The sequence below is a fragment of the Talpa occidentalis genome, unplaced genomic scaffold (assembly GCF_014898055.3).
Source record: "Talpa occidentalis isolate TD23 unplaced genomic scaffold, MPIMG_talOcc4v2.1 talOcc4.9, whole genome shotgun sequence".
NCBI classification, from domain to species: Eukaryota; Metazoa; Chordata; class Mammalia; order Eulipotyphla; family Talpidae; genus Talpa; species Talpa occidentalis.
This window is the reverse complement of record NW_023605305.1, coordinates 48,306,276-48,331,075: the sequence shown is the minus strand read 5'-3', so window position 1 is coordinate 48,331,075 and position 24,800 is coordinate 48,306,276. Positions and strand designations below refer to the sequence as shown.

The 24,800-nt window shown below is 37.7% G+C and overlaps 1 protein-coding gene across 1 annotated transcript in view; it reads left to right on the top strand.

Annotated features, from left to right (window-relative positions):
- Window positions 1-1,674: 1,674 nt before the first annotated feature.
- AK5 (adenylate kinase 5) overlaps window positions 1,675-24,800 on the top strand; it is a 271,283-nt gene continuing 248,157 nt past the window's right edge. The window contains exon 1 of the mRNA XM_054691447.1: window positions 1,675-1,765. The gene's annotated coding sequence lies outside the window, so the exon portion shown is untranslated. The remainder of the gene's footprint in view (window positions 1,766-24,800) is intronic.

Here is a 24,800-nt window from a genome sequence, read left to right as displayed (position 1 = left end):
TAGCGGCATCTGAGTACGTTTTCTTTTTTTTTGTATTTTAAAATAGATGTGAAGTTTAAGCATTTTATTTGAAAGGTGAGGGAGGAAACCTGTGATCCCAACTATTTCTTTTATTTATTATTTTGCCTAGTGCTGCCTATTATTTGAATATAAAAGCATTGAGGGTGGGGAGACACATACTGAAATGTGATCTCACAAAACGTAATTAAATCAACTTCAAATGGAAAGATGGGTGGATCCTGCAGCCCAAACAGGCGTGAAGGCTATCGCTTTATTCAAAGTATGGACATGGAGAAATTAGCTAAATTTTTTATTCTTCTGCAATTATGCTAAAGTTTTTCTCGGTGAGGATTTAATAAGAGCATCAGTATTCATTCCATTTTGCTAATTATATACATTCAATTTTAAATTGTTTTTCATCTAGCATGACATGTTATTTCAAGTGCAACGTGTTCAAAGTCCTCTGTGTCAGCCCCTAGATTTCCTTTTTTTCATCTTGCACAGGAACCAGCAAAGTTGCCCTGTCGTCCTGGGTCCTTGAGTGAAAAGTCAACCATGGTAAACGAGTCGAAGGAGAAAAAAATATAACTTCTAGTGCTTTAAGGTTTAAAACAGTTATCTTGATTGATGCATGTTATATTCCAGACACTATACAAAGCATATTATGCATATTATATAATTAAATGTTTACAATTGTGTAAGGTATGTATTTTTCCCCTTTATTACATAAACATGAAGCATGTCATACAGCATTCAGATTATCAATTGCTTGAGACCTAGTAACTTAAAGCAATGCGTTATCTCTAAAACTTTTTGTATCTCCTCTCACAGATGACTTGGTATCCCCTGGCATGTTCTTGAGTTATAGGGCAAGTGGATATCTTGTAGGGTCAGAATAAGCAGTCAGAATAAGCCTCTGAGGAGGAAGGGAGGCCCCAGAGATAGGGGCAGCAAATTCCTAAGGGGACTAATGAGACTTCCCTGGACTGAGGGCAGTGAGAACGAATAGGATATTCCCAGGCAAGGATGATAAAGAAAAAAGGGCTCTTTAAGATAAGGGCTGGGTTGTTAGAAGTGCAGTGGCAGTAAGACAGGAGCCACTGAGAACTAACCAATTACAAAGAGACTGATGGGGCTTTAGAATAATTAGAGAAAAAGATATACATTCCCTGAGGCACTGCCGCTTCCTTGCCCCTCCCTGGCCTGGTTCCTGGAGAACCATTTTGTTTCTGTTCTTTCTCCTTAATAAACTTTTCCTTGTATCTATTTCTCTAAGCAAATTTGCCTTTTTTTGCTTGCTTGCCTGAGAGTGAAGTTCCTGCTACAGCTTTGGCCTAGTGACTAAGACCTAGCACTGCCCCCGCAGCCTGGGGTCAATTCCTGGCTGGGTAACTAGACCTGAAAATCTGAAATTTCGCTAACATTCTCAACTGGGATCTCACATGTTATTACAATTAGATGTTCACTGTGACTGCAGTTATTGAGGGTGACTTAGCTGGATATCCAAGATGTCTTCTTCATATGACTTGAAATTCATGCTAATTTGCCCCTGGGAGAACAGCAGTGCTTGTCAACTGAAAATTATACCTGCAGTTTTGCAACAGGGTGGTCCTCAGGGAAAGGGGAGGTTCCAGTTTTCCTACCCCACCCAAGGGAGGGTAGAGTTTAGCAAGAATACGAAGTTGGAGAGGAGACTGGAGAAGGAAGGCAGCTGAATGGAGAAACATAAGGAGACCTGGAGGAGGCACTTGGAGCAGAGAGACAGGTAGAAACTGTGCTTGCTTCTTGGCCTTGGACTTGTTGAAACAAATGTGGGTGAGAGACCTATAGTGAGGTTAACAATGGCAGTGTTTATCTTGATTTTGCTCCTTTTGTCCTAGACCTGGTAGGCCGCTTTTTCCCATTTTCTATGGGTACCAGAAGGTATCTTAGACTTGTGGCAGGCTTTCGGGCCTCAAGGCCTAATTTGGGCCAACCCTGTTTGGCTGGACATTTACCCACGAGGGAATGAGTATCTTAGGGTGCTTGATTTGGAAACTATATTCCTTGTCTTGTCTTTGTTGTACACTGATGGTATTATACTTCCTTTCCATTAAAGGTCTTACATGCTAGATAGAATCTGTATTGCCTTGATGCAGCAGATGGCAGAACCTATTTAAGGCAGGCAGTTTTGGGAGTTCTGGGGTGTCCCTCACCCCTAACCTGTAAGAGTTTCTCTAGGTGAGTTGGGCTGAAGCATGGCAGCTGGGTTGTTTGAGAGAGCATTCCAAGAAACATGGACAAACCCTCTAAGTGTTAGGGTTATAACTTAGCCTTAAAAATGCAAGAATTACTTATGCCACATTCTAGTAGTAAAACAAATTAAAGTCATCTCAAGTTAAGGATAGGAAAATTTAGACATAATTCTCAGTATAGCAAATCTCTACAGGAAGGAAGTAATGCATAATGGCCATCTTTTGAATCTAAAATATTATTTGCAATTTACGAGCTAAAATCCTATTCCTTGATGATCTTAAAATATGTAAGGATTGAAAATACTCCATTTAATTTATGAAACGAATCTACTCATGAGATTGAAGGTGTATGTGTTTGATAGACTTAGTATAAATTGAGACAAGCTCTATTACGTGTGAAAGTAAACCAGTCTAAAACCACAGAGAACTAACATAATGAGTTTACTTTTTGTTCACACTGCAAGTACAAAATTAGAGTGTGCTTATTGTGGTTGCTCAGGCATTCAGACTGATGGAGTTTCATCTCATGAGATTCTACCTCTAGGCATATTGCCAGCATTAGTGTAGCAGAAGGGAGCACAGTACATTGCATCCTGGAACCTAAAGCTTCTTCCTATGATACACATCATTTTTCTTTTCTTTTGTTTTTTTTTTCTTATGGGTCTCAAGTGGGTGCCATTTTGGGGGTGCAATCGTAGCTTTCCTGGCACTCAGGGTCACTTTAGAAACAGGAAATGGAATACCTTCACAAGGCTTCCCTGCTCATAAGGCATTAATAGGAAACTTTAAGATGACCTCTAGACCCTCTTCCCTTTTGAATTAAGTTGACACACAAATTTGTTAAGATTTACAGGCATGCATCTCTATACACACATCATTTTTCTTACATCCCACTGACCAAAGAAGTCATATAGCTATGCCTATAGTCCTGCTATGTATTTCTTGAATATTTTGGAATGGTCCTGTAACAGGGTGGTCCCAGGAAAGGGGGAGGTTCCCTGCCCCACCCAAGGGAGGGTGGAGCTGAGCAGGAGGAGGAGAAGGAGAAGAAGAGACTGAGGAAGGAAGGAAGCAAGATGGAGCCAGGAGACCTGGAGGAGGCGCATGGAGCCTAGAGACATGTGAAGAAACTGCGCTTGTCTTTTGGTCGTGGACTGGGTGACACAGATGTGGGTGAGACCCGTGGGGAGGTGACAATGGCAGCTTTTATCTGGATGTTGATTTTGCTCTTTTCCTTCCGGGCTTGTCCGGTTGTTTGTGACCCTTTTCTGTGGGTCCCCACTGGAAGATGTTTTAGACTTGTGGCAGGCTTTGGGGCCTTGCTCTGGGCCGACCCCATATGGATGGAGTTTTACCCACGAGGGGATGGGTAACTTTGGGTGCTTCATTTAGAAACTAGACTCTTTGCCTCACCTGTATTGTTTCCTAGTTTTTATTAAAGATCCTTCCCATTAAAGTGTCATATGTTTTGTGTTGATGCGGCGGATGGCAGAACCCATTTAGAATAGGCAGGTTTGCGGGGTTTGGGCTGCCCCTCTCCCTGTCCTATAACAGTCCTAATAACTGCATGCCATGTCATCTGAATTCCTATATATTGGGACCAGGTTGAATTTAGAGAAAACACAGAAATCAGAAATTATCATTTTCTTCTGAGTGTTATAATTCATTCAATACTCACTTGTTTTCAAAGGCAATAACCTTTGCTGTATATATAGTACACCAAATAATAATATTCATATTTGATATGTAACTTTACAGTATATATGAGGCTTTCACATATCTATGTTTTCTGATTTTTTTTATTCAATTTAGATAGAGGAGAAGTTATTTGTTCTGGTTTGTCAGTCAAAATTAAAATAAAATAATTGGTTCCCAAAAAATATCATTGTGCTAGTTATTCACTCAACAGATATTCATTAAGCACTAATTATGTACCATGCATTGTGCTGTTCACAAGCAACACACAAGAAAGCAGAAACTGAGCAAGTCCCAGTCCCCACAGAGCTACACTCCAGGGGAGACAGACATTAATAGTAGAAGCATTTAAACAAATATGTAAGTCCAACAAGAGAGTTCCAAACTTGTAGGGAAAAAAAAAACAGGATAGATTTCCCTGAGGAAATGGTCTGAGTTGATATTAATGAGACAAAGCTGGAGGGAAGGAAAGAAATTTTAAGGTAGAGGAAACAGTTTTTGCTCTTTCAGAACAGTGGTAAAAAATGAGTTGGCTTATTAGAGGAACTTTCTGAATGACCTTGAGCTTGTAGTTCAAGGAATAAGAGAGAGTGCTGCAAGATAAAACTATTGCTGTGTCAGTGCATCTCCCTTCAGAGCCTTACAGATAAGGTCATGGAGAGCCTCAGCATAGTAAAGGTCACTCTGCTTCCAATGAGACAAATAACTGCAGGTCAAGCATTTGGGAGGCTGTTGCAACAGACATGGCAATGGTAGGCTGGTCCAGAGTGGTAAAAGTAGGAGGACAAAAATTGATTATAACAGGGAAGTAGAAGAAAAGACAATTTCAAGAATGACTTTTGGGTATCTAACTTACACAGCTGAGTGCATGTTAGTGTCATTTTTTAAAAACATAAAAATCACTGGAAGTGAGCCAGGTTCAGGATTCATCTACAAGTAAAGCCTGGTTTCAGTATTTACCCAGTGCATAAACCTATTGTAAAAACTTTTGTGACTACTAAATAGAGGTTGCTAACAAAGTAAAATGGGTGGAAAGGATAAATGTAATCAGCATCCAAACATGGCCCCTGTGTGCTGTATATTATATAGTTTACTTGCTACTACCAAGTCTTTTTCCTATAATCAGCACCACTGGTATTAGATGGAAACATTTCATATCTAAAGGTCAAAATGTTTCTTTGGGTGAGATAAAAGTTAGCAAAAGGAAATTAGATATGTAATAAACTATAAAAAGAGAAAATCAATTAAAATCAAGCAAAAGGGCTTCTTATGTCTATGTATATCATTTCCTAGTACTGATTTTGACAATGGTCCGCCTTAAATTCCCTTTCAGTTTGGATTCAAATTTTTTTCCAGTGAGCTATTTAATAGCAGTTTATTGTTCTGCTGCAATCAATTTCAATCTCATGACCTTCTCATTATTTCCAGAACTTACTCATAATATTGCTTCAATATAGTTGTAGAGCAACTGTCCTTCAAAGTTTCATTTTGGGAAATTCTTTGTTGTCATTAAAATGCCATAATGACCTGGACAGAAAGTCATATTGAATGCTTTAGTGATGTGAAACTTGATATCTCATTAGTAGTGTAATCCTCACAAATCAAGAAGTCACCTTTGGTGCAAAGCTAATTCACATTTCAGTTCTCCATGAGCTGAGAATCTCCTACAAGTATAATTGATTTTTATTCAATTGTGTATTGCTTTTATAAAGGAATTCTCCAACATCCCATGGATATTTAATAGATATTTTAATTATACCATGTTTAATAAAGATTATGGTAAGCAGAATAATGGCTCCCTAAAGATGTTCATGTCTTAATTCTTGGAAAATATGACAATGTTAGGTAACGTGACAAAAGGGAACTTTGCTCATATGACTAAGCATCTCAGGTTGAGGAGACTATATTGAATTATGTGGGTGAGCCCCATTAATCACAGTGGTCCTCAAAAGAGCAGGACAATTGGATTAGAGAAGAGAAGAGGACGTGGCATCAAAGCAGTGGTCAGAGCGATGAAGGGCCACCAACCAAGGAATGTGAGTGGCTACTAGATGCTAGAAAAGGTAATGAAATGGATTCTCTCCAAGAACCTCCAAAAGACACTCAGCTTTTACCCGTCTGGATTTCTGGCTTCCAGAAATGTAAAATAACCAATTTATTTTGCTTAAAGATTTATTTATTTATGCATACAAGAACTAGGGTACAGGCCAGAAATGTGGGGGTTGAGAGGATTCACCAGAGACAGGGTGGGGAACAAAACAGGCAGATTGGCTGAAATACACTGCTGAGGGGAGCAGTGGGCAAGTCACGAGAAGTCTGCTGCGCCATGTGGGGTATCTCCCTGGCCGGGGATTGAACTCGTGCTGCAGTGGCTGCAGACAGCTATATAGGGTGTGTCTTAACCCCCTGTGTCACCAGGCAGGCCCATTTATTTTGTTTCAGTTCACCAAGTTTGTGGGTAATTTATCATGCAGCAATAAGAAAGTACTAGAGATACTAAAACTAATAATAGTGGCTGTCCCCTGGAGTTTCAGAATGAAGACTGGACATTACTTGAGTATATTTGCTCTCCATTTTTCAGTATTGCTAGTATTGCTTGAATCTTTTTGGTTTATCATGAATGTTATTACTTCTAAAGTAAAAACAATGTTTAAAAGAGAGCTAGTGGGCCTCCCTGGTGGTGCAAGAGGTTAAGCACAGCACTGTGAAATTATCCACAGCCTCTACAACATGAATTCAGTCCCTGGCCGGCCAGGGAGCTACCCACATGGTGCAACAGACCTCTCCTGTCTTGCTCCGCTGCTCCCCTCAGCAGTGTATTTCAGTCAGTCTGCCTGTTCTGTTCCCACTCTGTCTCTGGTGAAACTTCTCACCCCCCACACCTCTGGCCTATACCCCAGTTCTTGTATGCATAAATAAATAAATTTTTATTAAAAAATATAAAAAGCTAGCTAATATTAAATGAAGACAACATGAAATTGTATATCTAATTTGCCAACAATAATAAAACAGAAATAGAGATTTACTAAAATCTTATCAATTTTTATACTTGAGCATTAAATTGTGGACATTCTATTTTCATTTATCCATTCATGCTCTCAGTGGCTATACATTGAACATCTACCCTATATTAGGAACTGAGAATACAGACGGGATTAAAATTGACATAATCTCCACCTTCATGGAATTTATAAAGTCAGGAAGGCAGAAATTAGATAGATAATAAATACACAAAGTACTAATTAATTATATTGTGATAAATTCAACAAAGGACATGTACAGTTGCCACCATCATGGACAAAGGCATTTTAGCATCATCAGAGATACTTTCCTGAGGAACTAAAGGATAAATAGGAATTTGCCAGCCAGAGATGGAAAATAAAATTTATATTTTCTATAACAAGCACAAATCACTTATTATCATAAAAATGAATATTTTTAGAGTTTTTTTTTTTTAAGGAATAACTAACATTCTTCCTTCCTTTTATATCTGGAAAGACCAGCTGCTCAGTGCTGCAAAAAGTTTCTTCACTCTACTTGATTTAGATAAATTTAGTTTAATGATCAGACATTTTTTTCTCTCTCTTTAATTCTTCAGTCAAATGAAATATTTAAGTCAATGAATTGAAACCCCTGGACAAAAAAGGAAAATAAAATAATGTGTAAATAGCCTCCTTCTCCGAAATTTCTATTAGGAAGTTGATAGATTTATTAACTTTTTTTTTTGGTAATCAAGTCATCCAAAAGAGTTTGAGAAATGCACTTAATGCTGCCCTTGAGGGAAATAAGACCCATCTTCCTTGCCAATTGATATTCTGTTTTGTTTTGCTTTGCTTTGTTTTGTTTTGTTTTTTCAGAACAAAATCGAACACAAATGAAGGAACAGTGAACAAAAATTATTTTGAAATGTATCACTAAAGGAATTTTTTTCAAGAGAATTTCATAAATGAAATAACTAGATATTTAAAAATAAGAATTACAAAGTCCTCAGTGCTATAATCTTCTAATTGCTACAATTTCCAGATGAGTAGTAATTTTCCAAGCTAAAGATTATCTTCAAAAGGAGATAGTGGAGAAAAATATCTCTATGATAAATATGCTCTAATGTTGTTTATAGTTGAGGATTTAACATCCTTGGGAAAATCAAAAGGAAAAAAATCAGAAACCCTAAATTAAATAAGCAATATATTATCAATTTTTTAAAAGATTCATTTTATTTATTTGTATACAAGAGCTGGTGTGTAGGCCAGAGGTGCAGGGGTAGGGGCAGGTTGTGGGCAGTGAGAGGATTCACCAGAGACAGAGTGGGGAACAGAAACAGGAGGACTGACTGAAATACACTGCTAAGGGGAGCAGTGGACTCCTAGTGCTGAGAATTAACCTTTTGCACCACCAGAGAGGCCCCCGAGTTTGTGATCTTTTTTATTTGCTTTCTTGTTTGCTTCTCAGTACTCTTAGTGTCTATAAGAATACTGTAAAAATACATTTTGAGCAATAATATCCTTTAATGAGAATCAGCATAATCATACCTCTTCTCAACAAATAATTTATCATGATAGAGAATTGACTTAAAATGATAATGACATAATGAGAAGATATAGAAGTTTATATCAGTTAAATTTTAAGAGACTATAAAGTGTCATGAAAAATTAAAGGTTTAGAGTGCAGATATTCTAGCTATAAATAAAATAAATTATTTAGGATCTCTAGTGAATTAAATAGTGTCCTCCCAAAATTCATGAACACCTGGAACCTCAAAATGTGATCCTTATTTGGAAAAAATGTCTTTGCCGATATAGTCAAAATAACTATCAAGATAAAAATCAGCTTATTCAGTGAATGATGCCATATATGAGTCCTCCAACATCTGCTCCCTTCCTTCCCCTCAAATGAGCTGGCATCCTAGGGAGAAGAGGAGGGAGAGCACTCAAAACTGGATTACATTTAAATCCAAATGACACAGAAATTACTGTATTTGCTTGAGTTTATCTCAAGTAGCAAGACATTGCTTTCTGCCATCATTTGGAAACAGGAGCTAGAAGGACAAATGAAATTTAGTTATAGGAAAATAAAATGAGTTGCTATCTTTTGTACACAGGGGTTTGTGTCTGTAAAATTTGTAACTGCTAGGGCTCCCACATCACTCCCTCCAGATGAAGGCATAAAAAGCATTATTCCTTGAATTATTACAACATTCTGCTTTTGATACAGACACAAAAAAGCACAAAAAAGCTAAAAATGAAGGATAAAATTGTGCCTAAACAGTATGTAATAGTGTCACAAGTGTTATATCTGGGATTATGGGTATTAGAGAAAAATTAATTTTTTTACTTCATGTATATAATTAAGTGATAGATTCATTTAAATTTTCATTACTGCTCTTCCAACAATGGCTAGAAAGGCTGTCATATATAATCTGTATAGTTTAAGAATGTCAAATACCATTTAATTTGTATTCTAAGAATATAGAAATGAAATTCAAAAACAAGTCAATTAAATGCTATTGAAATTGCTTGGACAAAGGATCATTTTTTTACCCCAGAATGTTGTATCAGTGAAGAAAATGCTTTTAAAAATCCATTACATTATTCCAGCTGAGGGATGTGAGTGAAAGGCTGTGATGATTTAATTCTTCTTAAAAATTTTAACTCCATTAAGAAAAAAAAGAGGTTAATGTGCTGCCTTTAGTACCAAATATTGTTGGATTCAAACAATTTGAGATCACCACTACAGCCTGAATTCGATTCCCAGCCAGGGAGGTGACGCATATCTGGCCCAGCAGTCCTCTCCTGTCTTGTCTGCTGCTCGCTTCAGGACTGTATCTCAGTAAATTTGCCTGTTCTGCTCTCCACTCTGTCTCTAGTGAATCCTCTCATCCCTCTCAACTCTGGCCTACATCCCAGCTCACCTACCCAAAAATAAATAAAATAAAATCTTTAAAAAAATACTTAATAGTAGTATCTCTTGGCAATTGGATAAAGTGTTGACTTAGAAGATGAAAAAGAGAACTTTTCACTTCTATCCCTTTTGAAAGTTTAAATCCTTAAATGCCTGAATTTATGAGCTCAAAATCACCTCTCCACTTAAGCTTACTGTCACTTCTGCCTTTTTATTTGCATTTCCTTGCAATCTGAGTGGTTCTTCTCCTACCAAAACCCTTGTTCAGGGGTCTTTTAAATTTGGGAAGAAGGGTTTTGATTATTTTATGTATCTTGAAAATGATTATATTAAGGGGGAAGTAGTATACCTATTTAGAGAAATTCTGAAATGCATTTTGTTTCTGTGTTGCATATCAAGCTATTTCACACTAATAATGACAGCCAACGTTTTTGAGCCCTGACCAAATGCTTGACATACATTCACTCATTGAAGATTCACAACACCTCTCTAAAGTCGTACTAATTTTGCCCCCATTGCTGAAAGCTTGAGTAACTTGCCAAAGAGCTTAAATAACTTGCTGGCAAAAATAGAATCGGGTTTCAAATACTCCCAGTCAGACTCTAGTGCTGTCCTCTTAACCAGCCAGTTCTTTTCATGTAAAATTTTAAAAGTATATTTTTCTGTGACTTGAAAGTGATAAAGGAATGGATAACTTTAATCTAGTTCATTGTAAATTTTTCAAAGTAAAATTTTAGCTGACTGGTTTCTATTCCACATACTATTTTTTTATGAATTGCTTTCCCTTTTTTCTGCTTTATACTATGCCTAGGGAATTATTTCTGCCTGTGGAAAGTGTGTATACAAGTTACAGCATCCATAGTTCAGATAAGAATGGAGACTCCTGGCTAAAGCAAATGCTCCTATTCTTCTGGGTTTCAAACTAGCGATGATACAAACAGCATAACAAAGACACCATGTCTAACAGTCCCTATTAGTCAGCAAGTAGCTTGTCTTGCTGAACTATCAGGATCAGAATAAGATCATTACAACTGAATATCATCAGAGGCTTTTCTTTCTCCTTTGGGGAAACTTGACTTGATGCCTTAATTTCATGTAAATACAGTACCTATACCTTCTTATGTCTCCACTCAGATACCTACACATAGTCACAAAGTTCAAACCTACCAGTAGCTTCCATAAAAACAAAATAAACAAGCAGAAATTTTACTGAAGATTTGATGTTGACCAAGTGGCATGTATTCACCAAGATGCCTCTTACTATAAGAGTCACCAAGGAAAACACAATACAATCAAGTGTATTACTCAGGTAAGAGACAGGGCAAGATCAACTCTAGTGGTGTACATTGGGTGCCTCAGTCAGCAGGTTACTCTCAACAGCCAACACAGGACAATTGACATACATACACCCCTCTTGAGCTATTACTGATGAAGCTCACCCCTTTCCCTCGCGGAACATGTGGTAGTGGGCCTGAAGGAGCCATCTGACTCATAACTTAAGCAGAACAAAAGAGCACACATTGAGTCTGAAACAGGGAAAGATATTCCCACAAAAGGTGTGAAATCCAGCACAGGCTGTGAGTGCTCATTATCTCTTGAAAAGGAATGAAAAAGAACTCAAGGTTCATTTTTTTTTTTTTTTAAAGATTTATTTATTTATTTATTTATGCATACAAGAACTGGGGCACAGGCCAGAGGTGCAGGGGATGAGAGGATTCGCCAGAGACAGGGTGAGAAACAGAACAGGGAGATTGACTGAAACGCACTGTTGAGGGGAGCAATGGGAGAGAGGAGAGGCCTGCAGCGCCATGTGGGCCAGCTCCCAGGCTGAACTCATGCTGGCTGCAATGGCTGCCCCATAGCCTCACAGTGCTGTGCTTAACCCCTTGTGCCACCAGGGAGGCCCTCAAGGTTCTTTCTTAATCAGAGGGAAGGGACTTGAAGAATTGTTCATGAGACTGCCTTTCCCAATATTTAAAAAAATCGTAGTAGAATGATCTCAAAACATATAGTACAATCCTGTGCCAAGCAACTAAGATTGGGATTGGAGGTGTTAGAGAGGATAATAAGGGTAGGAAGGGAGGAAAAAGATAAGAGAATGTGGTGGAAATGGGATATAGACCTCGCTGGTGTCCTAGGGGTTAAGTCTCAGCACTATCACCACTATGGCCTGATCCCTGGCTGTGAGTTAACCGGCATATGGCACAGCAGACCTCTCCTACCTCACCCACTGCTCCCCTTAACAATGCATTTCAGTAAATCTGCTTATTCTGCTCTCACCTTTTCTCTGGTGACACCTCTCACCCCCTGTACCTCAGTACACCCCAGTACTACTATGCAAAAAAAAAAAAAAAAAAAGAAAGAAAAGAAAAGAAATTAATTATTGAATTTACTATAGTAAGGAAGAAATTTTTCAGGGATTGTGATTAAATTAATAACTTGTCAGTAGTTGAGGAAATAATTTGACATATTTACTACCTGCTAGCAATCACAGCTTATGTTACATCACACTGTACACTAATGCTGCAGGCAAGATGTGCATGATGAGTCCCATTTTGTAGATGAGAAAAACAAATTTCCCCCTATGGTGTCATGTTGCTGTATATTTCAGAGTTGACACTCAACACAACCAAGTCCAATTTTGTTTCCACCAGGCCTACATGATGGTATTTCCCAAACCAAAAGTCAGAATGCAATGTTAGATAGACACAGTTCTTGTCCTTTGACTTGAGAAGTCTGATTAATAGGTCATAGTAATTTTGGCACCCTATGCCAACAGACAAGTCTTGACTTCTAAATCTATATATTAAGGTGAGATAAACTTACACTCCACTTTGTTGACTTATGACTTCAAGTTGTAACAGATACCAATGTTTTGGGAGGATGACTATTTCACTGAGATCTTTTAATTTAATAAATTGGAAAGGAAAAAGATAATGGAAAGTTACTGTATAGTGTCTATTCCATTATCCAACCTTGAGATGAAGTTTTCTGAGAAGCAGTATAGCAAAGTGGTTAAGATCTTAGACTCTGGAGTTGGAATGCCTTAATGGAAACTCATCTCCACTGTATCTTAGCTGTGGTATGTTGAGCCAGATACTTAATCCCTTTGTGCTTGAATTTCTTTACCTGTAAAATGAGGATATGATATGATCTGAGTCATAGGCTATTGTGAGATTTCAGTTAATTAGAACATGTAAAGTTCAATATTTGTCCACTATTACTCATCTTCTAAATATCAGCTGAGTGCTTTCTATGTATGGAGTACTGTGAATGCAGAAAACAAAAAGACCCCACATTCATGGAACTTACTTTCTAATTGAGAAAAGACATCAGATAGAAAATGTAAAATATTGAATGGTAAACTGTGTAATTTGTGTGGTGGTGATAAGTAGTACCATAGAAAAATAAAAGAGGAGAGAAGAAATAGGAAGATAGACAGTGCAAGGAGCACCAGAGAAGGGATTTTACAGACCTAAATAAGATTACAGCTCTAAATAAGCTATCACTGAGAAGAGGACAATTGAGCAAAGGCATAAAGGAAGTGAGAGCACAAACTGTGGATATTTGAGGGAAGAGCTGTCCGGACAAAGGAAACAATAAATCATAGCCTATGAGAAAAGAACATATGTCAAGGGATCTGGGAATTGCAAGGAGACTGAATGATTAAGGTAGACTAGAATGGGAACAGTGAGAGGAGGTCATAGAAAAAAGTGAAGGTTTAGAGATTGTGTGTGTGTGTGTGTGTGTGTAAAGGCAGATTGTGAAGGACATGCTGGGCACTGTAAAATTTTGATTTTTTTCTTTGAGTATGTCAGGAAGCCACTGGAGAGTTTTGAGCAAAAAATGACATGATTTGACTTAATTTTTATCAGGGTCTCTTTAACTGCTTTGTTGAGAATAGAGATGGGTAACAGAGAATGGAAACAGATCTGTCAAGAAGTTATTGCAATAAGGCAAGTGAGAAATGATGGTACTGGAACCATGGTGGTAGTGGTGGAGATGGAAAGAAGTGATTGCATTTTGAAGATGTTTTGAAGTCAACAGGATTTGGGAGCTGAAAAGAGATTACTCAAAGCTTCTGGCTTGTGCAACTGGAATGATTGAAGACTTTGAGAGGATAGGCAGAAGGGGGGATGACTAGGAAGTTAGTTTTGGAATATTAAGTTTTAGTTGCCAATTAGGCTTTGGAGTGGAATCATCAAGTAGGCAATTGTATGCAATTAACTCTGTAGTTTGAGCAAAGGTCTAGGCTAGGGATATAAATTTGGGAAGTCTAATCCTATAAATAGCATAGAAACCATGAGACTGGATGAAATCATAAAGGAGTGGGCCCATAGAAAGGAAAAAGGGACCCAAGTGCTTATTACTGGTCCCCCCTCTACAATTAAGAGTGAAAAACTGGGGCCTTCCCGATGGTGCAGCTGGTTGAGGCAGCTGTGAAGCTGTCCGCAGCCTCTGGAGCACCAGTTCGATTCCCTGCCGGCCAGGAAGACTCCCACATGGTGTGGCAGACCTCTCCTGTCTTAACTGCTGCTCCCTCAGCAGTGCTTTCGGTCCGTCTGCCTGTTCTGCTCCCAGCTCTATCTCTGGTGAATCCTCGCACCCTCCCGCAACTCTGGACTATACCCCAGCTCTTGTATAAATAAAAAAATGAATCTTAACCAAAAAAAAGTGAAAAACTGAAGAAGAACCAGTAAAAAATGAGTAGTCGACAACATAGGAGGGAAATTGGGATGTATAGTTCTAATGCCTCTGAGTTTATTGCTAATTAATATTATTACCCTTCTGTATTATTAATATGTTGATAATATGAATAAACAGCTAATTCTGGACTCTATTTGATCTTTTCCCATCTGCTTTTAAGGACTCATAAAATTCTCCTTCTTGAGTATGGCACTAAGACAAGGTGTGACAGAGTCTAATAGCAGAACATATTTAGTGTTCATAGATGAGTGAAGATGAAAGATCAATGATAGAATTTGAATTTGCAAGTCTCAGAACATCCGGAAGTAGTAACTGCTATAGTTGCAACATGCTAAAATGGAGTAGAGGAAATTGTAATTACAAGTCAGAGAAACATTGGGCAATTTTGAATTTGTGAGTATATGTGATTATTCATAGGGATAAAAACTATGAAATTCAGTAAAAAGTGAAAATATTTATTTAAACAATAAAAGGTATTTATATTAAGGAAATGTTTGGATGCATCACAACTTGTCTATATTCATCTCATGTTTCTATACTTTATGTCACTCTGAATTAGGACGTTGGAGAGATGTTTTTACAGATTTTATTTCAATTATATTAGCAAATACCTTTTTGGTATGGAGAAATACCATAGACAAGTAAGAAAAATACATTACGAAAGACAGGAAATCTGAGTGCTTTTTACTAGTTCTATATTTATAGAACTAGTGAATTATGTTATTTTAGGAATACTTTCTAGTTATCTATGATCATTTTCATAAATAAATTTTCTCCATGGCTTTTCCATTTAGGCAGCTGCCTATTGAGCTCTTTAAAGAATGATTTTTTTGATGTTTCAGGACAAAATGTTTCCTATTTTCTTAGAAAAGGAAGACCTAGGAGCCCACAACAACCTAATCGGCTACCTTTGAGAATCAAAACATTTCTCAATACTCCATTTCAATTGTGTCAAAAACATGTCAACAATTTCATGAATTTCACATTTTATTTTCATTTATCCTCTCATGATTTATTAAGGCTGATTTGCCCACAAGTAATTCGTATCCTTTGAGAGTATTGAACTTGTAGAGCCGAACTTGTAGGTGCTCCAGTCATGTTCTCTGTTCCAAGTGTTCTTTGTTTTGCTATAACTTCCCCAGGGCAGATCAACAAGCTATGAGTCAGCAGAAAGCACCTGGTTTTGGAATGGAAGTCTATTTTACCAGCTACCTCACAAACTTAAGAAGGGAATCTCTTGGGCTTCTTCCCTCTTTTTTTTTTTTTTTTAAAGATTTATTTATTTATGTATACAACAACTGGGGTGTAGGCCAGAGATGTGGGGAGTGAGAGTGGGGAGCAGAATAGGCAGATTGCCTGAAATACACTGCTGAGGGGAGCAGCCAGGGAGACAGGAAAGGTCTGTTGTGCCATGTGGGTAGCTCCCTGGCTGTCGGGGGATCGAACTCATGCTGCAGAGGCTGGTGAGAGCTTCGCAGCGCTGTCTTTCATGAAGGGAACAATTTGAGTTCCTCCCTTTCTCCCTCCCTTCTTGCCCCTTCCTTCCAAAGGGAGGCAATAGCTCCTAAATCACTGTACTCTCCCAATACACTAATTCCTCTTATCTCTCTCACTGGTAAAGGCCATCAATTCCATTTCCCCCTTTCTGTGAGCACAAACCAGTAGTCTCTTGACAAGTCTTTTTTTTTTTTTTTAAGATTTATTTATTTTTATATAAGAACCAGGGTAAGGTCAGACACGCGGGAGGGTGAGAGGATCCACCAGAGACAGAGAGGGGAACAGAACAGGCAGACTGACTGAAATACACTGCTGAGGGGAGCAGCAGGCGAGACAGGAGAGGTCTGCTGCGCCATGTGGGATTCTCCCTGGCCGGCTGGGATCGAACCTGTGCTGCAGAGCCTGTGGACAGCTTCACAGTGCAGCGCTCAACCGCCACCAGGGAGGCCCTTCTTGCCAAGTCTTTTAAACACTCTGCATTAGAGAATTTATTTCATTCTCAGAAACAAGTTATTTCTTGTGTAACCCCTGCACTATTTGTAACCATCTAGAGCTAGAAAACATTTCAATTGATACTTCACACAATTCCTATTACTCATCCAAAATGTTGCCAAGCTATTAAAATTCAAGACATTTCATTCATCTTACTCTAGTCCTTCCTATAACTGTGAACTTTTTTTTGTTTGTTTAGGGAATTCCCAATGTCATTTTTTTCTGTGTGGTAAGTTTCCTGTTATAGTTACCAAAAGTTTGAAAATTTTAAAAAAATGAAGCTTTCTGATAATTGTTACTGGTAATATTATTTATTTATTTATTTATTTTAAAGATTTGTTTTATTTATACAAGAGCCGGAGTACAGGTCAGATGCACAGGAGGGAGAGAGGATTCACCAGAGACAGAGTGGGAAACAAAACAGGCAGACTGACAAAATACACTGCTGAGGGGAGAACTGGTAATATTATTTAATGAATAATTTTAAGTATCTATTTTATATAAAATTTCACTAAGCAAGCAAATAAGCATGGAGCTCATATCTAAAAAGGACTTTAAAGACAAATCTCTTATTTTAAGAATGAAAACTAAAACTCATTAAGGTTAAATAACTTGATCAGTGTTCTAAAGCTAGTTAATTAGCAGTTTGATGGAACTCCTTACTACTTCAAAGCTCTAATAAATATTGAAACTGACACTATTTATGTAGTTTTTCAGTATAGTCTGACCACACCCACCTTCAATATACTACATTCAACTCTTATCAGGGCAGGAACTATCTGATTTGTTCTCTGTTGCAACCTAAATGCTTAACATGGCCTCTTACATGTAACAGGTACTTAATGAATGAATCTCTGTTAAATAAAGGAAATAATGAATGGGTTAATGGATTCAATAAATGTGTAGGCAAATTCTACTGTAATTTAAGACACCAGTGCTTGCTTGGTTTGGTTTGGGAAAAATAAAGGTAAATAAGAGGATCCAGAAAAGAAGCAGACACAGAAATCAATGGCTACAGGAGCCCTGAGCAATGATTCACTCTGGGAAATAGTGTTTCTTCTTCTCCTCGATTTGGAAGGCAGCCCTGGGGAATATGCGTTGAGAACCTCAGTCCTGGAGCTTCGTCAGTTCCTGTAAGATCCAAGACATAGATTTCCACTTAAGATGTTATACACCATTTCTCCTTATACAATCACTTAAATTGCATTTCTATTTTCTTTAATTCTAGAAGAGTGGCTCAGACTAAGTTAAAAATACACCAGTGTGTCCACAATTGCAGTGGAATAAATGACTCACAGTTCAAATCACATGAAGAGAAATGACTATAAGTCATCTGTGAACTTACTGTTGCCAGAATAATTTAAGGCACTAGCCTATGGGTTCAAAGAAGACACTGGTAGAATCTTTTCCATATGCGCTTCACCATCATGTGTTGAACTTATTTCCCCTGTGTTCTTAGGATCCTTTTGATGTTGCCTTGTGATAATATAACAATAGAGAGCTTATGTAATTGTCAGATTGAAACTTTTTTTCCATTGAGAGTGGCACTACAGGAGAGATGAAATTCCAACTTTCTGCCCTCACATTCAAACTTCCAGTTATGGGAAGTCAGAATCCATGAAGAAGGAAGAGTTCTAACCACTAACCACTCAATAATTTATTACCAGAGTCTTTTTTCCTAACCATTCATGAGAGCCACTAAAGAAGGATGAACTCTCCCTGTTGACACCAATTATACCCATTCATCAGATCTGCCTTCTCTCTTCCAAGAGGGTGATTAGGCTAGGTACTGTACCTGAGTGGGCTTGAGGTGAAGATATAACTGCTGGATCTTATATAGTTGAAATAGAAAGTAGGTTTATATAGAATTATTTCACCAGTCCCTAACACTTCCTGGGACCATGTATTTTATTTTATTATTATTTTTATTTAAATTTTATTTTTATATTCCCCATACAATTGCAGCCCCCTTATTTTGACCCCAATCCCTCCTTTCCCACCCCCCAGCCCCCATAGAGTGTCTCTAGTTCATAGTTGTTTGTTGATTTTGATTTTTACTTTCTTATAGTTATTCTTTTTCCTGGTCTCTTATTTGAGTTTTCTAGATTCCTGTTATGAGTGAGACCGTCAGGTATTTTTCTTTTTCTTTCTGGCTTATTTCGCTGAACATGATCCCTTCCAGCGCCATCCATGTTGCTGCAAATTGCATGTGTTTATCTTTTTTGAATGCTGAGTAATATTCCATGGTGTATAGGTACCACAGCTTCTTGATCCAGTCATCTATTTTCGGGCATTTGGGTTGTTTCCAAAGCTTAGCTATTGTAAATAGTGCTGCTATAAACGTAGGGGTGCAGGTGCTCTTTGGAATTGATGTTTCTGTGTCCTTTGGGTAAATACCTAGAGTGGAATTGCTGGATCTTATGGAAGCTCTATGTTTAGCAGGTCCAGAAATCTCCACACAGCTCTCCATAGTGGTTGGACCAGTTTGCCCTACCACCAACAGTGCAGGAGAGTTCCTTTTTCTCTACAACCTCGTCAACATTTGTTGTTGTTAGTTTTTTTAATATGTGCCATTCTCACTGGTGTAAGATGGTATCTCATGGTAGTTTTGATTTACATTTCCCTGATTACAAGTGATGTTGAACATTTTTTCATATGCCTGTTGGCCATTTGCATTTCCTCTTCAGAGAAGTTTCTTTTTAGCTCTTCTGCCCATTTTTGGACTGGATTATTTTCTTTGTTTTTGTTGAGTCTCATCAGCTCTTTGTAGATTTTTGTGATCAGTCCTTTATCATTAGTGTTGTGTGCAAAAATATTCTCCCAGGCGGTGGGGTTTCTCTTTGTTTTGTTATTGTCTCTTTTGCTGTGCAGAAGCTCTTTAATTTGATGTAGTCCCAGCTGTTTATCTTTGCCTTCACTATCACTGCTTTGGGTGATGTGTCTGTAAAGATGTCTTTGAGGTGCATATCATGGAGTGTTTAGCCTATATTTCCTTCTATGTATTTTATGGTTTCAGGTCTTATGTCTAGTTCTTTAATCCATTTTGAGTTGGTTTTTGTGTATGGTGTGAGGTAGTAGTCAAGCTTCATTCTTTTGCATGTAGCGACCCAGTTTTCCCAACACCATTTATTGAACAAACTTTCTTTGCTCCAATGCATATTCTTTGCTCCTTTGTCAAAAATTAGTTGACCATAAATCTGTGGGTTTATTTCTGGATTTTTTATTCAATTCCATTGGTCTGTGTGTCTGTTCTTGTTCCAATACCATGAAGTTTTGATGATTATGGCTGTGTAGTACAGTTTGAAGTCTGAGAGTGTGATGCCTCCATTCCCTTTTTTTTTTTTTTCAGGAGAGCTTTGGCTATTTGGGGTTTTTAGTGATTCCATATGAATTTCATCAATAATTGTTCTATTTCTTTGAAGAATGACATGAAATTTTTATTGGAATAGCATTGAATCTGTATATTGCTTTTGATAGGATGGCCATTTTAATAATGTTTATTCTTCCAATCCATGAGCGGGGGATTTCTTTCCATTTCTTTGTGTCTTCTTCTATTTCTTTTAACAGTGTTTTATAGTTTTCTTTGTATAGGTCCTTTACCTCTTTTGCTAGATTTATTCCCAAGTATTTGATTTTTTTTTCATTTCAATAATAAAAGGGATGGGTTTTTTGATTTCTTCTTCTTCAGATTTATTGTTTGTGTATAGGAAAGCTACTGACTTTTGCATGTTGATTTTATATCCTGCCACTTTACTGAACTGATTGATTAGTTGAATTAGTTTTTCTGTGGAGTTTTTGGGGTTCTCTATATATATTATCTTATCATCTGCAAATAGTGATAGTTTGACTTCTTCTTTTCCTATTTGGATTCCTTGTATGTCTTTCTCTTGTCTTATTGCTCTGGCTAGGACTTCCAGTATTATATTGAAAAGCAGTGGTGAGAGTGGATATCCTTGTCTTGTTCCAGATCTTAATGGGAATGCTTTTAGCTTTTTGCTATTGAGAATGATACTGGCTGTTGGCTTGTCATATATGGCCTTTATGATATTGAGGTATGTTCCTTGTATCCCAAGAATTTCAAGGGCTTTTATCATGAATGGGTGTTGCACTTTGTTGAAAGCTTTCTCGGCATCTATTGATATTATCATATGGTTTTTATATTTCTTTTTGTTGATGTGTTGGATAATGTTGATTGATTTTTCGGATGTTGAACCATCCTTGTGTCCCTGGAATGAATCCTACTTGGTCGTGGTGAATTATCTTATGGATACATTGTTGGATTCTGATAGCTAAAATTTTATTGAGGATTTTTGCATCTGTGTTCATTAGGGAGATTGCCTGTAATTTTCTTTTTTTGCATTGGGACCATGTATTTTAAAAGGAAATGCTTTTTATAAGCAGTGAGCAGTAGCTATTAGCAAACCGTTATCCATGACTCAATTAGATAATGCAAGCCTCTTGTATAAAATAACCGAGACTACTGGTTAAATAATGAGACCAGATAAATTAAAAGTAAAAAATATTAGCCTAAATCTTGGAGAATGCAGAACATATGTAACAGAGATATTCAACACAAAAACCTTCTGTTACTAACAAAAAAGAATGTTGGTTTATAACACTGTATGTGATTCCGAGGCATAGGATCATACCTTCTCAGATGCAACCTTCTCATACCATGCACACCACCACCAAGGCGCCCATAGTCCTCCACCATAGTCCATTGTGCACTTCCCTTGCTATGTTTTCCCCCTTCCCCCTACCCATCTTTTTGTCTCAATTCCACAGTCAGATTTCTGGGCTTTGTTATTGAGTTGGTTTTGTCTGATCCTTTTTTTTTTTTTTTTTTTGCATTTTCCTTTTTTTTTTTTTTAAGATTTATTTATTTGCACAGGAACTGGGGTACAGTCCAGAGGCACAGGAGGGTGAGAGGATTCACCAAAGACAGAGTGGGGAGCAGAACAGGCAGACTGACTGAAATACACTGCTGAGGAGAGTAGTGGGCAAACCAGGAGAGGTCTGCTGCGCCATGTGGGTCATCTCCCTGGCAGGCCAGGGAATCAAAGTTGTGCTGCAGTGGCTGGCAATTCCTTCATAGTGCTGTCTTTAACCCTTGTGCCACCAAGGAGGTCCCTTTTGTCTGATCTTTTGTTTCATTTATCTATATTCCACATGTAAGTGAAACCATCCAGTATTTGTCTTTCTTTGTGGCTTATTTTGCTTAGCATTACCTGCTCCATTTCTGTCCATGCTGTTGCAAATGGCAAGAGTGTATCATATTTTATCATTGAGTAGTATTCCCTTGTGCGTGTATGTGTGTCTGTACACATACATACCACATTTTTCTAATTAACTCCTCTGTCTTTGGGTGCTTATATTGTTTCCGTAATTTGGCTATTATAAAAAGTGCTATGATGAACATCAGGCTGCATCTATTTTATTAGAATAAGAATAGGAATGAATGTTGTACATTTTTGGGGTAGATATCTAGATATGGAGTTATTATATCCTTTGGTAGATGTATTATTTGTATTTTGAGAAATCTCCATAATTTTTTCCACAGGGACTAAACCAGTCTACTTTCCTAAAATCAGGCTACAAGTGTTTATTTTTCTCCATATCTTCACCAACATTTGTTTCTGGTCTTTTAGATATGGGCTTTTCTTACTGGAATGAGATGGTATCTCGTGATTTTGATTTGCATTTTCCTATTGATAAGTCATTTTGAACTTATTTTTCCCACATGCTTACTGGCCATCTATGTGTTGTTTTTAGACAACTGTCGATTTAGCTCTTCTGCCCATATTTCAATTGGGTCATTTTGTTTTCTTTTGTTGAGTTGTATGAATTCTCTTTATACTTAGATATCAACCCTTTGCCAGATGTATGGTGTGATATATTTTCTCCCATTCAGTTGAGTGTCATTTTGTTTTACTGATAGTTTATTTTGCTGCACAGATTGATACAGTACCATTTGTTTATATTACTTTTGTTTCTCTTGCCTTAAGAGACAAGTCTACAAAGATCACTGGAGTCAATGTTGCAGTGTTTTGTCTGTGTTTTCTGGAAAGCATTTATGATTTTGGGTCTTACATTCATGTCTTCAATCAATCTTTAGCTAATTTTTGTGTAAGGTGTCAGATGGTGGTCCAGTTTCATTCTTTTGCATGTGTTTGTCCACTATTCCCAACACACATTCATTGAAGGGACTCTCCTTTGTCGTACATTAACTGTCCATAGATATATGGGTTTATTTCTGGGCTTTCAATTCTGATTTTGTTTCAGTACCACACTATTTTGATTACTTTACTATTGCTTTTTTTTTTTTTAAAGATTTATCTATTTATTTATGCATACAAGAGCTGGGGCACAGGCCAGAGATGCCGTGGGGGTGGGGGGGTGGGCGGTGAGAGGATTCACCAGAGACAGAGTGGGGAACAGAATAGAACTGAAATACACTGCTGAGGGGACCAGCGGGTGAGACAAGAGGGGACTGCTTCGCCATGTGTGTTGCTCCCTGGCCAGGGATCAAACTCGAGCTGCAGAGGCTGCGTATTGATTCATAGTGTGGTGCTTAACCCCTTGCGCCACCAGAGGGGCCCTGCTTTACTATTGCTTTACGGTGTAGTTTGAAATCTGGGTATGTGAATCTACCATTCTTCTTCCCTTTTTTGTCAGATTTGTTTTGGCTACTATTCAGTGTCTTTTATGTTTCCATATGAATTTCAGTATAGTTTGCTCTATTTCTTTGAAGAATGCCACTGGAAACTTGATAGGGATTGTATTGAATCTATATATTGCTTTGGGTATGAAGACCATTTCAACAATATTAATTTTTACAGTCCATAAGCTGGGAATATCTTTGCATTTTTTCATCATTTTCTATTCCTTTATCAATGTCTTACAGTTTTCATTGTATAGGCCCTTTACCGCCTTTGTCAAGTTTACTCCTAGATATTTAATTTGTTTTATTGTGATTATGAGTGGTATTATTTTCTTGATTCCTTTTCTTCTACCTCATTGTTTGCATATGGAAGCACAACTGGATTTTTGCAAATTTATTTTGTAATCTACCACTTTACTATATTGATTTTTCTTTAATCATTTATTCAATGATTACACTGTAGTGTGTTGTTTAATATCCATATTTTAGAGGTTTTGTGTAACTGAAAAATATTTTTTTTAGATTGACTTATTTATGGATACAAGAACTGGGGTATAGGCCAGAGGTATGGGGGTGAGAGCATTTACTAGAGACAGAGTGGAAAGCAGAACAGGCAGATCCACTGAAATATACTGCTGAGGGGAGCAGCGGGCAAGACAGGAGAGGTCTGCTGCACCATGTAGGTTAGCTTCCTGACCAGAGATCAAACTCATGTTGCAGTAGCTGGTGATAGCACTGTGTCTTTAAACCCTTCACCACCAGGGAGGCCCCTGAAAAATATTTTTAGAAAATATATTTTTAAAACTTAGAAGTTAAGGCAGCGGTTGAGCGCTGGATTGCAAAGCTTCTGCAGAAGGCTGCTCCCTGGCCACCTGAGGAATGTGGTGCGCAGAAGCAGTGTACTTCGGTCTTTCTGCCTGCTCTGCTCCCGCTCTGGCTCTGTGAATAGCTTCTGACTGTACCAGTACTTGTATAAATAAATAAAAAATTAAAAAAAAAAAAAAAAAAAACTTAGAAGTTAAACAATTAAAGTCTGTGATAGTCTCAAGAAAAAAAGAGGGGGTATTTATGGTATGCAGTCTGCAATATGGCTGATAGAAACAGAAAATGAATAAGATTTTGAAATTGAATGTATAGAGATGCTAAATCAACAGTGTTTTAAACCTTCTAGCAATAACAAAGTAGAAACTGTATAAGGAAGAACACAGAAGCAGCTCATTTGCTTTATTACACAGAAAGTGAAATTATATCAGTGAATTGGGATTAATAAGGTAGGACTGTTCATAGACTTCATTGAAACCATTTGTATGCAGTCACATGTACATTCATTTTGGATATCATAATTAATACATGTTCATATTAATAGAAAAGCAGAGCATTTTTTTTTAGATTTATTTATTTATTTATTTACATGTACAAGAGCTAGAGTGTAGGCCAGAGGTGTGTGGGGGTTGGTGAGAGGATTCACCAGAGACAGAGTGGGGAGCAGAACAGGCGAACTGATTGAAATACACTGCAGAGGGGAACAGCAGGGGAGACAGGAGAGATCTGCTGCACCATGTGGATAGCTCCCTGACCGGGGATCAAACTCATGCTACAGTGGCTGCTGATAGCTT